Below are 14,543 nucleotides of genomic sequence, written 5' to 3' on the forward strand. Positions count from 1 at the left end.
TTAGGGAGGAGCTACCCAGCTACGAGATAATGACAAGAGATCCTGAAGGGCCCTCCCCACTCAGAGGTCTGAACGTATCAGAGAACAAAGGAGGCAGAGAGGTGGAGGAACTTCCCGTTGGAGCGCTCCTTGCTGAGGAAGTAGGGAATTGGATTCAGAGTAAGCAACTGCCCTCCTTGCGGAGAGCTGTGCATTTTGTGACTGCAACATGAAACCGTAATAAAAGGACTATAAATCTGTCAACTGCTCGTTAATTCTTATCTGTGAAGTTACCCAAGGGAGGGGAGGACTCCCTGAGCTTGACAGCTATAAGATAGACATGTAGAATGAGCACATGAGTCAAAACAAAGAAGTTCTAGTAAAGACTGTCCTCCAAATATTCCTAGAGTGTTCTCCTGACCACTTGCTGGAATGTTTCCTTTCAGTCTGCTCCATTTATAGCATTTCCACCCCTCCTTTTTCCTGCAAGGAGTTCAGGGTGGTATATCTGGTTCTCCCCATCCTTGCTTGATCCCCACAATAACCCTGTGAGGTAAGTAAGGCTGAGAGGCAGTGACTGGCCCCCAAGGTTACACCCAGTGAGCTTCATGGCTGACTGGGAGGATTCGAACCCTGATCCGTTTTCAGGTCCTAGTCTGACACTCTAAGCACCACACTGGATGTATGCTTTCTTTGGTGCAGCATAGAGGTGTGTGCATGCATGTAGAAGCTACCCTACTCTACAAAGTTCATAATTCACATTCACATTTAGCTGTGATTCCTGCAATTGGGCCAGATGACCTTCCAACTCTACAATTCTCAGATTAATTTATTCCCCCCCCCCTTTGCCTCTGATCCCTCCAAGCTCTGGAAGGGAATGTGGCCCCCGCCAAGCTGAAAAAGCTTCCTCACTCAGTCCCATGGCCATCCTATTCCATGCTGAGCTCCACCCCACAAACTGACAGGAATGGTGAAATTAATGACTTACCGTAAACAGCAAGGTTAAATTTGTGTTCTTTAAACTGCTCTGCGTTAAACCAAACACGTGCTCTATAAATTCCAGCATTCTCTGTCTCCAGAAAACTGATATTCAGCATGGTCCTATTAACCAATGCCAGCCGATCTCTAGACAGGTGTGTGCCATTTAAATCCCCACAAAATATGGTTTCATTGTGGTGTTCAGTCCAGTCACTGAGATTTGCCCCCATCCTCAACAGGTTCTCAGCAGTCTTCTCCTCCAGTTGCTTAGACCTGCTGCTGATATCTGACTGCTCCAGTTTCCCACCTTTCACCACACCAAGGGGACAGGGCTTTCCATTTGTGGGGTGAAAGAAGTCCCATTCGATTTTCTCTACTGCTGCTTCAGAGGATAGCTTTAAGGGAATGTAGACTGATCTATTCAGGACTCCGTTGACCTGATGGGGCGAATTCTCAGCTGCTTGCCTTAAAGTGCCTTTAAGGGAGTAAGAAAATATTGGTTATTTATTGAATTCATACCACACCTTTCCTCCTAAAGAAGCCCAGAACAGCAGACCTATCTGCAACCCAACAATTTAAAGGAGGTAAAGGTAAAGGGACCCCTAGCCATTAGGTCCAGTCGTAGCCGACTCTGGGGTTGCGGCGCTCATCTCGCTTCAGTGGCCGAGGGAGCCAGCATACAGCTTCCGGGTCATGTGGCCAGCATGACTAAGCCACTTCTGGCAAACCAGAGCAGCGCACGGAAACGCTGTTTACCTTCCCGCCGGAGCGGTACCTCTTTATCTACTTGCACTTTGACGTGCTTTCGAACTGCCAGGTTGGCAGGAGCTGGGACCGAGCAACGGGAGCTCACCCCGTCGCGGGGATTCGAACCGCTGACCTTCTGATTGGCAAGTCCTAGGCTCTGTGGTTTAACCCACAGCGCCACCCGCATCCCTTTAAAGGGGGTAGGACACTCTTAAAAACAAATAAATACATGAGCCCATCTATGCCATACATTCAATCCTTGGAGCCGATTAGTTTAAATGGACATGTTTTCCCCCTGCCAAAGAATTCTGGGAACTATAGCTCATTAAGGGTGCTAAGAGTTGTTAAGGAGTCTCCCAACCATTCTCTTCATAAAGTTGCAATTCCCAGAGGGTCTAGCAGTCAATAACTCTTCCCGGCGCAAATTTCAAAGGACAAATTTCAGTTTCTGTATCGTTTCACAAAGTGCGATTTCGAAAGATTCAGCTTAAATGCAAACTGAATGGACTGTCTCCTTCTCCACCTACATGCCAGCACTGAAGGACTTACCAAAGACAGAGAAGGTCAGTAGGCTGGAGGTGAGAAGAATCAGGATGCTTCTGCGAGTAACCTTCATGTTCGATCCTCTCTGGGTATGCAGTGAGCCTTTGGTGCCGTGTGTCCCATAGAGTGCATAGAGGGGCAGAGTTGGACCTCCCCAATTGAAGCCCACTGCTAGGGCTCTGATATCTGGTGGAAGCAACACTGGAGACTTGCTGGTATTGCCACCAAGAGTTTTATGCAGGAATAAGAAACTCTGCGCTAGGCACACATCAGCTTCACGATGCGTTCAAACATGGAAGCAGCTATCAAGCCCTTGAAGAGAAACCTGAAGATCGTTTTTTGAGGCTGAGGACAACTTAAATACAAATGGTGTGGCGAATTTTCTCTTCTGCAGAATTCCCTGACAGCAATATGAGTCAGCGGTAAACAATCCTGAATCCCTAATCAGGATCATCATCCCAGGAACACCATTGGTTTTTAGACCTGCTCCCTCTATTTTTAGCGATGTTGCATATCATTTTTCCTGTTTCACTCACTGGCATTGATACTTACCTCTGTTGAAACTGGGGTGCTGTTTCCATTATTCTGTGCTTGATGTTTCATTGTATGGAAGTTTCCCCCAGAGGAAGCAGCAGAGATCAGTAGGCTAAGGGTGAGAAGGTTGCAGAAGCTTCTGTCAGTGCCATTCCTGGTTGCTTCTTGCCAGGTATGCAATGAGCCTTGGATGTGCCTGGTACAGAATGAGAATTGTTAGGTTAGTGGGGGACCAAAAGGGTCATCCAGTCCCACCCACAGCAATCCAGGAATCCCTGGCAGATGGCCATTCAACCTCTGCTTGAAAACCCCCAATGAAGGAAGCAGTCCACAGAATGGGTAGGGGGCAGGAGTTGTCTCTCTCTCTCTCCCTTTTGGGGCTGCTCTTTGCAGGCAACAAGACGGAAGAGGTTCTGGAGATGTCACCTACAGGGTTCTGCTGTCATTTTGAGGCATGGGAAGATACACCTCAGCTTCAGCATGTTAGTCATCAAGTATTAGGCGTCCGGGAATCTGACCCCCCCCCCCGCCACGGCAGACGGCCAGGGATAAATAGACAAGAAAAGCTCTTACCAAAGTATTTTATTCAATATTCACAGAGAGAGGCTTACTCCAGCCTCTTGGAGTAATGGCATTGCTCAGAGTAATCTCCTCCCCACCTTTCCTTCTCAATCGTCAACAGCACCCCCCCTCCCCTTACAGTGGCTGCTTAAGACCACTTGTCTCTTAGCTCTTTGCTCTCCTACTTTCAATGCTCACCGGGTTCTGGGAGAAGGGGGGTCTGGAATGCTTTCTAGTGTCAACGTGTCAGCCAGCTGCTCCAGCTCTGCTTCCTGCCCCCCTCTCCTCCCATTATTTCCCAGCTTTGCCCCTCATCTATCTCTGAGTCGTGATCTTCTGCAAACCACTGTTTTAAATCTATACAGTGATACCTCGGTTTAAGAACAGTCCTGTTTACGAACGATTTGGTTTACGAACTCTGCAAAACCCGAAGTAGTGTCCCAGTTTGCGAACTTTACCTCGTTCTAAGAACGGAATCTGAACAGTGGAAGGGCACCAGCGGTGGGGGGCCTCATTAGGGAAAGCGCACCTTGATTTAAGAACGGTCTCGGTTTAAGAACGGACTTCCGGAACAGATTAAGTTTGTAAACCAAGGTACCACTGTACTGTCTTCCTCTTCTCTGGAAGTTTCAGGAGAGAGGAGGGACAGGACGGTCTCCACATTTCCTCCTCAGTCCATTCCCCTGACATCAGGCCATTGAAGAGGAATGTGGGGTGATTTTGGGGTTGCAAGAACCATATGACCTATTTCCTCTTCCATGCAATCACATGACAGCGATTCCAAACTGTGAGTCAGAGATCAGCAGTGTGTAACCCTCAGTCAGCCTCTCTATCCCATCAACAGAATGAATATTTAGATGTGCACCCTCTATTTTTTATTTTATTTTTAAGGAAAGCTGTGCCTCTTTCTGCCCTGTTTTCCTCTCTGTTGTTTGTACTTATTCTTGCTGAAACTGGGCTGCCGTTTTATTATTTTGTGGTTTTATTACACAGAAGTTCTCCCAGAGGAAACACCGCGATTGAGCAGCCTTTATAAATGCTGTTATTCAATAAGTAAAGCATTTCTTAGGTTTCCTTCACACTTCCTGAAACAGCCCCTGAAAGGAAACAGAGCTTTCCTTAGAAATCTGCACTGCTTCAAATTCTGCAGGGCATTTCTCTAACCGACAAATGTCTACAAAATTGTGTAAAATTGTGCAATTTCAGAAAAAGTGGGCCTTAGAGTGCATGGATGAGTGAAAGCAACACACAAAAGAAAGGGAATGAAAATGAGTGCTTTGCAGCTGTATTTTCAACTAGCATCTGGTATCTGGAGGTAGACTGTTTCTATAAAGGGAAGGTCCACATAACAGTCGTCATCCCTAAAATCTCTTGACAATAGGTGCACCTGTTTGAATACGCCCAACGCTCTTTTGAAGCCACTGCATTTAATGGTTCTCTCATGTGATTGTAAAAGTGAGTTCAGTATACCTATTTTTTGCTCTATAAGACACACCTGACCATAAAACACACCTAGTTTTTGGAGGAGGAAAACAAGGGGAAAACATTATGAATTTCAGAAGCCAGAACAACAAGAGGGATCGCTGCGCAGCAAAAGCAGCAATCCCTCTTGCTATTCTGGCTTCTGGGATAGCTGCGCAGCCGGCATTTGCTCCATAAGATGCACACACATTTCCCCTTACTTTTTAGGAGGGAAAAAGTGAGTCTTATAGAGCAAAAAATACGTTAAATGAATTTACGCATTGTGTGGTGAAAGGCTCTGTTTTATCTGCTGGCTTGTAGGATCCAAATGATCTAGAAAGTGGGTTTAAATTAAACTTTAATGTGCACTTGCATAAACTCTGTGTGGATGAGGAGAAGGACAACCCCTCTCAGCTGGTTGTGAAATGTATGTCTGAACCCACATGCATGTTCAGCTCCTGTGTTTATTCAAGGGTTGGATTCTTGTGCTGGAGTCAGTATTCATGGCTGTTATGAATATGAGCTTAGCCTTAAGCTTATACCCCATAAAGAAGTTATGCACTCCAGGGGATAATTTTGGGTGTTGGGATCCATCTGTCTTGAGAGATAGCGGTGAAGTCAAAATGTAGTACTGAAATGGCCTCCCTGGGGTGCAAGCCTGGGCAGTATGTACAGAGGTTCTGTGATGCCCAGATGACAAGACACAACCAGCCCCCCAGGCCTTGCTGATGCTGAGGTCCAAAGAAAAGTAGAGCAATACGTAGACCAATAGATTGGTCTCAACTAGGGCCAGGGCCTTTTCAGTACTGGCCCTGACTTGGTGGAACCCTCTGTCCCAAGAGACCAGGGCCCTGCAGGACTTGACATCTTTCCACAGGGCCTGCAAGACAGCTGATCCGCCTGGCCTTTGGTTTGGACTCAGTCTGACCCTCATGTTTCTCTCCCCTTATGGTTTTGATCTATGGGCTACTTTTAAAATGAGGCTGCATTTTAAATTGCATTTTAACCCATATTTTAAATTGATCCCCCCCTTATGTTTTTTACTGTGATTTTATTGGGAGGGGTATAAATAATAATAATAATTTGTTGTTGTTGTTTAGTCGTTTAGTCGTGTCTGTCTCTTCGTGACCCCCTGGACCAGAGCACGCCAGGCACTCCTGTCTTCCACTGCCTCCCGCAGTTTGGTCAAACTCATGTTGGTAGCTTCGAGAACACTGTCCAACCATCTCGTCCTCTGTCATCCCCTTCTCCTTGTGCCCTCCATCTTTCCCAACATCAGGGTCTTTTCCAGGGAGTCTTCTCTTCTCATGAGGTGGCCAAAGTCTTGGAGCCTCAGCTTCAGGATCTGTCCTTCCAGTGAGCACTCAGGGCTGATTTCCTTCAGAATGGAGAGGTTTGATTTTCTTGCAGTCCATGGGACTCTCCAGAGTCTCCTCCAGCACCATAATTCAAAAGCATCCATTCTTCAGCGATCAGCCTTCTTTATGGTCCAGCTCTCACTTCCATACATCACTACTGGGAAAACCAGAGCTTTAACGATACGGACCTTTGTTGGCAAGGTGATGTCTCTGCTTTTTAAGATGCTGTCTAGGTTTGTCATTGCTTATTATTATTATTATTATTATTATTATTATTATTATTATTGGCACCAGTTGCAGGATTTGCTGGAAGGAGACATACAAAGTGCCATCCAACTGCCTTAAGGACTTTGCTCTGGATTTACCTCTTAGCCTTTTCTTCTCCCAAAGATCTTTCTTAACAACCCATCTCTCTTCCCAGCGCAAAATTTCAGTTCCCACGTTGTTTCAGAAAGCATGATTTCGATAGATTCAACTCAAAATCAAACTGAATGGAATTTCTCCCTTCTTCCCTACCAGCCTGCACAAAGGAAGAGAGGGTCATAGAATCAAAGAATGGTAAATTTGGAAGGGACCCTGACGGTCATCTTAATCCAACCCCCTGTAATGCAGGAATCTCTACTAGATCATATGGGACAAATGGCCATCCAACAGCTGCTTTAAAACCTCCAAGGAAGGAGAGTTTTGTTGTTTCCCTTGCTCCCTAATCACTAGTTGCCCCACAGAAACATAGAGTATATGTTTGACTAAACATACTCTCACCCCGGGCTTTTTTCCACATGGAACTCTCTGGAACAGTGTTGCAGCACCTCTCAGCTGGGCCCCAGAATTGTGGGGAGAGACTTGACCAGCCTCAGCAAAGCCGCCTTTGGGCTCTGAGGTGGGTCTTCTGAGATAAGTGCATCCTGGCACCTTTTTCTCTAGGAAAAAAAGCACTGTTCTCATCAAATCCACACCATGGAATAAACAGGAGGGAACATAGTGATATGGGCTTATTCATTTGCAAATAAAATTAAGTTATGACATATTGCAAAACACTCATCTCTTGCACTCTGTTCTCTAGGAACTTTCACGCTGTGGGAATTATTTTTTTGAATACCAGTAACCTAAGCTGTCTAAACCAAACACCTTCCGAAATTTGCTCTCACTGCCGTTACAGGTGTGAAATTAGTTCTTTATTTATTTATTTTAGCTCTCTATCTGCATCTATATGGAGATTTTAAGGAGCCAGAACTTTGTAGAGCCCATTTTCCCACGGTGATAAAAATAGAAGATAAAGAAGATTGAACACAAGTATTAAGTGCACTTGACTGCGGATGCTTCCTCATTGACCACATGAGGGCACTCCTACACGACAATGGGTAGAGAAAATACAGCAAGTCAAACAATATTTTTTTTGGGGGGGGGGGTGGAACTGAGGATGACATGAAGAAATAGATCCAGTAATTAGGAGTAGGAGAGACTGTGCTTCCTAAACACTCTCTCTCTCTCTCTCTCTCTCTCTCTCTCTCTCTCACACACACACACACACACACACAATAATCTGCAGACCAAAATAAAGAAATATAAATATAGTCCAGTCATTTATATACCACTTGTTTGGTCATACAAATGTATATACCCCTTGATTATAAACACACACAGGAACATCAAAGTGATTTACAAACAAGTTGTTTGTTTTGTTTGTTTATACCCTGCGTTTCCCCCTGATGGGACTCAAGACAACTTACAACTAAAAATAAGAACCACTTAAAACATAGAAGAAACAATAATTTACCAAAATTAAACACTGATAGAACATAAATTACATCTATTATGTGTGTGTGTTTGATAGAGAGAGAGAGAGAATAAAAAAAGAAAAGAAATTTAAAGCAGTCTTAAGACTGTAGTCCATGAGCTGAGGAGGTAAAAACTAGGCTACTCTATAAGGGTAAAATTCAATTTTTTTGCCTTCTCCATTTTTCCCTCTGCCCCATAGTGTGTGTCCTGTGGGGTGAGTGGGAGGCCAGAGTTGGTTCACCTTGCTTGCAACCCAGCCCTTTTGGCTCAGCTCAGACGGAACAGATCCTTGTAATGTCATGAAGCCTGCTAATATTCCAGGGAATAAGAAACCTTATGGGACTTATGCAGCCTAGGACCCTCATACCTACGGGACCGCCTCTCCTAGTATGTCCCATGGAAGACCTTAAGGTCCACAAATGACAACACTTTGGAGGTCCCGAGCCTCAAGGAGGTTAGAGTGGTCTCAACTAGGGCCTTTTCAGCACTGGCCCCGACTTGGTGGAACGCTCTGTCACAAGAGACCAGGGCCCTGCAGGACTTGACATCTTTCCGCAGGGCCTGCAAGACAGAGCTGTTCCGCCTGGCCTTTGGCTTGGACTCAGTCTGACCCTTATGTTTTCCCTCCCCTTATGGTTTTGATTTATGGGCTACTACTAGAATGAGGCTGCATTTTAACCTGTATTTTAAATTGCCCCCCCATTATGTTGTTACTGTAATTTTTACTGGCTGGGGAGGGCGAGGTATAAATAAATTATTGGGATCCTAGAACAATAGGCAGGTAGGATCCTAGAATGCAAGAACCTGATTGGCCTGCAGCAGGAGCATAGCTGTCAATGTTTCCCTTTTTTAAAGGGAAATTCCCTTATTCCAAATAGGATTCCTTGCAAGAAAAGGGAAAAGTTGACAGCTATGTCCAGGAGGGAAGCAGAATCAGCCAGGACCCATTGTTTAAATAATGTATATAAAGCCTGAGGTTTTGAGGGGGAATCAGTAACTGTTCCTATGAGCTGAAATAAAGAGCATGAAATTACTACTCGACTCTGAGTATATCTCACAAGCACTTGAAGAGGCATGTGAAGGAGGTCCAACAAAGTAGGAGTGTCAATCTGGGGGTGCCAAGAATGTTGAAAACAAAACAAAAACCAAACAAACTCTTTACTCTTCCATGGAATCACCTGACACTGATTCAAAACGGAGTCAGAGATCAGCAGCGTTTAACCCTTAGTTAGCCTCCCTATCCCATAAACAGAATGGTCTCTCTATTTTGTGTGCGATGTTCTGGCACTGATATGGATTTCTCTTGAAACTGGGGTGTTGTTTCTTTTTTTGTGGTTACTCCTCCTACAAATAAATGGATTTAAAAAAAAAAAATCTGGAAGCCCCCTCCCTGAAAGGAAAGACTTTGAGAAGCTTTTATGAATGTTGTCAATCAAGGAATGGAGCAGGCACCGTGTTTTCCAGGCCCTCTCACCTCACAGCTGCTCTACACTTCCCCAGGTACTTTCACCCCCATGTCCATCACAGAAGACATCTCCAGACCATACTCAAAATCTCCTTCCAGTGGAAGTTGACATCAGGTGGGAGATAGAGTCCCAACTTTTTAGCGATTAGCTATTATGTTACTTTACGAAAAGTCTCTCTGGCTTTGTGGTGTGATGGATGTCAGGATGGCGGAGAAATGTAGTTCAATTTGCCTTTGCAATTCACACTTCCTGGAACAGCAAGTGAACTGAAACAGGTGTCCTTAGAAACCCACGCTTCTTTGAATTTTGTGAGGTAGTTCCCCAAGCAACAGTAGTGTGCACATTAGCAGAAAGTGTGCATTGGGAATGCCTTGGTTAGTGAAAACAACACACCAAAGGTAGGGTGTGAAATCAATAATAATATAATAATAATAATTATATTTTTTTATTTATACCCCGTCCATCTGGCTGAGTCTCCCCAGCCACTCTGGGCAGCTTCCAATCAAGTGTTAAAAACAATACAGCATTGAATGTTAAAAACTTCCCTTAAGATGTCTTTTAAAGAGAAGATAGGTGCTTATTTCCTTGGCATATGATGGGAGGGAATTCCACAGGGCGGGTGCCCTACTGAGAAGGCCCTCTGCCTGGTTCCCTGTAACCTCACTTCTCGCAATGAGGGAACCGCCCGAAGGCCCTCGGCGCTGGATCTTAGTGTGCAGGCTGAATGATGGGGGTGGAGACACTCCTTCAGGTATACAGGACCGAGGCCTGTATACCTGTGTATACAGTGCTCTTCAGCTGCCTGCAACCCTAGCATCTGATATTAGATGATGGAAGAGATGGGCACAGTTTGCTACAGGTTGTGTTGGACAGCCCAGAATGATTCTTTGGCTGTATGGGGCAGGGCATCAGTTGTAGTTCAGAATATGTGAAAGGCATCAAGTTAGCAAAGGCTTGTAGGAATAATAAGGGGACACGGGTGGCGCTGTGGGTTAAACCACAGGGCCTAGGACTTGCCGATCAGAAGGTCAGCGGTTCGAATCCCTACAACGGGGTGAGCTCCCGTTGCTCAGTCCCTGCTCCTGCCAACCTAGCAGTTCGAAAGCATGTCAAAGTGCAAGTAGATAAATAGGTACCTTTCGGCAGGAAGGTAAACAGCATTTCCGTGAGCTGCTCTGGTTTCACCCAAAGCAGCTTAGTCATGCTGGCCACATGACCCGGAAAAACTGTTTGTGGGCAAACGCCGGCTCCCTCGGCCAGTAAAGCAAGATGAGCGTCGCAACCCCAGAGTCATCTGCGACTGGACTTAACTGTCAGGGGTCGTTTACCTTTAACTTTTTTGTAGGAATAATAGGCATACCATAAGTAAAAAAAAAAAAAATACTTTATTCATTTCAAAAACTTATATACCACTTAACACCACAGTCCCTGTGCAGTGTAGAAGAAGCTTCCAAAAGATACAATAGAAATAAATATCAATTTGAGATGAAAATAATATTGGAAATGCTGCTGAAATGCAAAGGTCTTCATGAAGGAAGGTGAAATTCATCAGAGAGGAAGGGAGCAGCTCTGATCTCAGCCAGAATTGAGTTCTGAAGAGCCAGGCTCACAATACTGAAGGTACAGTTTCTGGTGGATATGAGCTGTGCATCTGAGCCACTGAGGAGCACTAACGGAGTCTACACCTGAAGGTCACAGTGATCCAGCAGGGAAATAATGGATCAGATGGCCCTTGAGGTATCCTGGGTCCACATTGTGTAAGGCCTTATAAATCGATACAAGAACCTTGAAGATTTTGTTGATTCAGCCTAGAATAGCATTCATGTTTTTTGCTGCTGCATCACACTGTTGACATGTTAAGCTTGTGGTCCACCAAGACCCCTAGATCCTTTTCACATGTATTACTGGCAAGCCAGGTGCCCCCAATCTTCTATTTTTCCAGCTGGGTCTTCCTGCCTAACTTTACAGCCTTCCATTAGTCCCTCTTGAAATTCATTTTGTTAGTCTGGATCCAGTTTTCCAATTTGTTAAGGTCATATTGAATCCCAATTCTGTCTTCTGCAGCATTAGTTACCCCTCCCAGTACGGTGCCATCTGCAGATTTGGTGAACATCCCACAAATTCTTTTGTCCAAGTCATTTATGAAGACATTGAACAACAATGGGCTTGGAACATAACACAGCACCCCACTTTTCACTTTTTCCCTAGGATGGTGAGGAACCATTAGTGAGCACCCTTTAGGTCCTTTTGAGGACTAAGGTTATGTGTTGGCAAGAGCCTGTCCCCATCAACAGTCTATCCACAGCCTTTTTCACCAGCTGGAGCTTCCAGACCAGATCCAAAGCTATATTTCTTTCCCATCCCTGGACTGAAGACAGATGGGAGAACCTGGCCATTGTGATGCTTTGTTTTTCAGTTGGTTCTCAGTGAATGAGAGAAATCTCTCTCTCTCTTTGCTTATCAGCCTGGTCCAAGACCTTTCAGTGCCAGCATTTTCAAGGGCTGGGGAAAGGTGGCTCCCCCAATTCTTCTGACAGCAGGTAGAGTTCTTCAATAAGGTCCTCAGCTCTAGTCCCAAGTGAGCTACCTCCCTCCACAGATGTCTGGGACAGGACTGCCAGAAGGAAAAATATATTCATAGGGTGGCGGTGGTGGAATCGCTGAACATGCCTCTATGTTCCAGTGATCCTGTAGAGGCTGAGAGAAAAAGAAGAAGCTGGACAGTATGATAGGGTAAAGTTCATCTTTAAGGCATTTTATCTTTCCCAGATATTGTTTGAGATTATAATTTGTACCCTGCTCAACTGACTGGGTTGCCCCAGCCACTCTGGGCAGCTTCCAACATATATGAAAACATTACACATTAAAAACATTCCCTAAAAGAGTTACCTTCAGATGTCTTCTAAAAGTCATATGGTTGTTTATCCCCTTGACATCTGATGGAAGGGCGTTCCACAAGGCGGGTGCCACTACCGAGAGGGCCCTCTGCCTGGTTCCCTGTAACCTCACTTCTCGCAATGAGGGAACTGCCAGAAGACCCTCGGAGCTGGACCTCAGTGTCCAGGCTGAACAATGGGGTGGAGACGCTCCTTCAGGTATACAGGACAGAGGCTGTTTGGGGCTTTAAAGGTCAGCACCAACATTTTGAATTGTGCTTAGAAATGTACTGGGAACCAATGTTGGTCTTTCAGGACCGGTGTTATGTGGTCCCGGCGGCCACTCCCAGTCACCAGTCTAGCTACCACATTCTGAATCAATTGTAGTTTCTGGGTCACCTTCAAAGGTAGCCCCACGTAGATTGGTGAGTTCATTGTGGGGAGGGAAGGAGGTGAAGCTGAGGCAATTTACTGCCACCTGTTTGCAATCGTCGTAGTTACAATGATTGTGCTGTTGGCACTAAATGGTTTCAAAACATTAAATGCTCTCATTGTCATTATCTAGCTGACATTCCTTATTTCTTTGGCATGCTCATCCTATCTGGACATCGTCATAGCTCCCGGGCTCCTCAGTGATTTCTGGGGTGCAGAACTCACCACAGGGAGGCTCATCATTGGGTTCTCAGGTGGAGGAAAGCTGAGCACCTCCTCTGGCATCGTGGAGGCTGTATCTACAAAGGGTAGCAATAGGCACATTATTTAGTTTGTGGCAGTGATGATTCTCTGCCTCTCAGGAGACATGAGAGAAAGGTGGAGGCATATTTGCACAGGGTCCTCAAACCCAAGTGAGGTGAGAAGAAGACTAATGCAAATGGTTTTTACCTTTTATCTTCTTTTTGTATCTTTCTATCATAATTACAATTAGGGCAAACACCAAAGCACATAGAAGCATGCCCAGAAGAATCCATAGGAATGTCCAGAAGGATTGTGGTAAATGATATGTAGGTGGTCCACTTTCTTGTCCAGTGTCACCTGCAATGAGCAATAAGTGTCTCTTGGAGAACACCATAATAACAACTGCCAAAATGACACATCCCACACAGGACTGAGAGCAACAGAATAGGTAAGAAAGAATAAGTCAATCTTCCAATTAGTTTCGTTTGTATTGACTTAATTTGGCTTTCCTGGATTACTCTGGCTCAGAATGTTGGTCTGGCACTTGGGGTTGATTTTCGTTATTTGTTTTCTTCTCTTATGTAATTGTCATTGTTAGCATTATCGTTATTATTCTATTTACCTGCAGGTTTCTATTTTTTAAAAATAATTTTTATTAAATTTCCATTTAATAAACCAATCATATCACATTAGTTATTCCAAATTATACCGATACATATCATAAACTCCATATATTTTGCCAAATTTTAAATTTTTGTTGGGGGTACCCATGTTTTGAGTTCAGCAAGGGTCCAATCATCTCATATTTCTGCTGCTTTAATATTCACAAGTCCCATCTTCCCATCTCCTTGTTGTTATCGTTTTTCTTCTTAATAACCTCCGAGTTGTTTCCACAGGCGAGTTGAAACTAGCATTATTTATGTTTCTGTGTGAACTTTGTAATGCTCTCCGGAAATTCATGAATTGCCTGCAGGTTTCTAAACCAATTCAGTGGAGTTCAATAAAACAAAACAAGACAGAATATAAAAAAACAAAAAGATCACAGACTTGGCAAACTGAAGGTGATGAAACAGTTTCTACAACTGTACAATTATTCTTCCAAAAATTGACTGGGTTACACTGCTGTAGCCAGTGAGGTTAAAGGGAAAAGTACTTAGAAGCAAAATAACATAAGACCCAGGCTGCTTCTGAATCAGGCCAACAGCCCAACTAGTCCAGCCTCCTCTTCTCACTCTGACCAACTAGAGGCCTTGAAGAAAAGCTCACAAGCAGGACCTGACTCCCACCCATTCATCCCCAGCCATTGTTAGGAGGCCTCAGTATAGGTCCATTAGGGCTATCTTTAAGGGCAATCTGAGCATGCTCAGAGCTGTTTCCTTGAAGGCTACACCTCAAGACCCATTCTTTTTAGCTAACCAGGAGAAGGGGGCAGTGGTTAGTTTGAGCTGCTTGGTTTTAAGGGAGAGCAATGGTGGATTGAATTTTCTGTTGCTTGACTGAAAGTGCCTTTGGGGAGAGAAACAGGGATGCAAATCATAGAATCATAGAATCATAGAGTTGGAAGAGACCACAAGGGCCATCGAGTC

At 44.7% G+C, this 14,543-nt stretch overlaps 1 long non-coding RNA gene across 1 annotated transcript; it reads right to left on the reverse strand.

Annotated features, from left to right (window-relative positions):
- Positions 1–11,684: 11,684 nt before the first annotated feature.
- LOC308465852 lies at positions 11,685–13,308 on the reverse strand. Its single transcript, XR_013980587.1, has 3 exons — positions 13,165–13,308; positions 12,940–13,013; positions 11,685–12,103 (listed from the first exon to the last, which is right to left on the reverse strand). It is a non-coding gene; the product is annotated as an uncharacterized lncRNA (long non-coding RNA).
- Positions 13,309–14,543: the final 1,235 nt, after the last annotated feature.

The sequence above is a fragment of the Podarcis pityusensis genome, assembly GCF_964106645.2.
Source record: "Podarcis pityusensis genome assembly, chromosome: 16".
NCBI lineage: Eukaryota > Metazoa > Chordata > Lepidosauria > Squamata > Lacertidae > Podarcis > Podarcis pityusensis.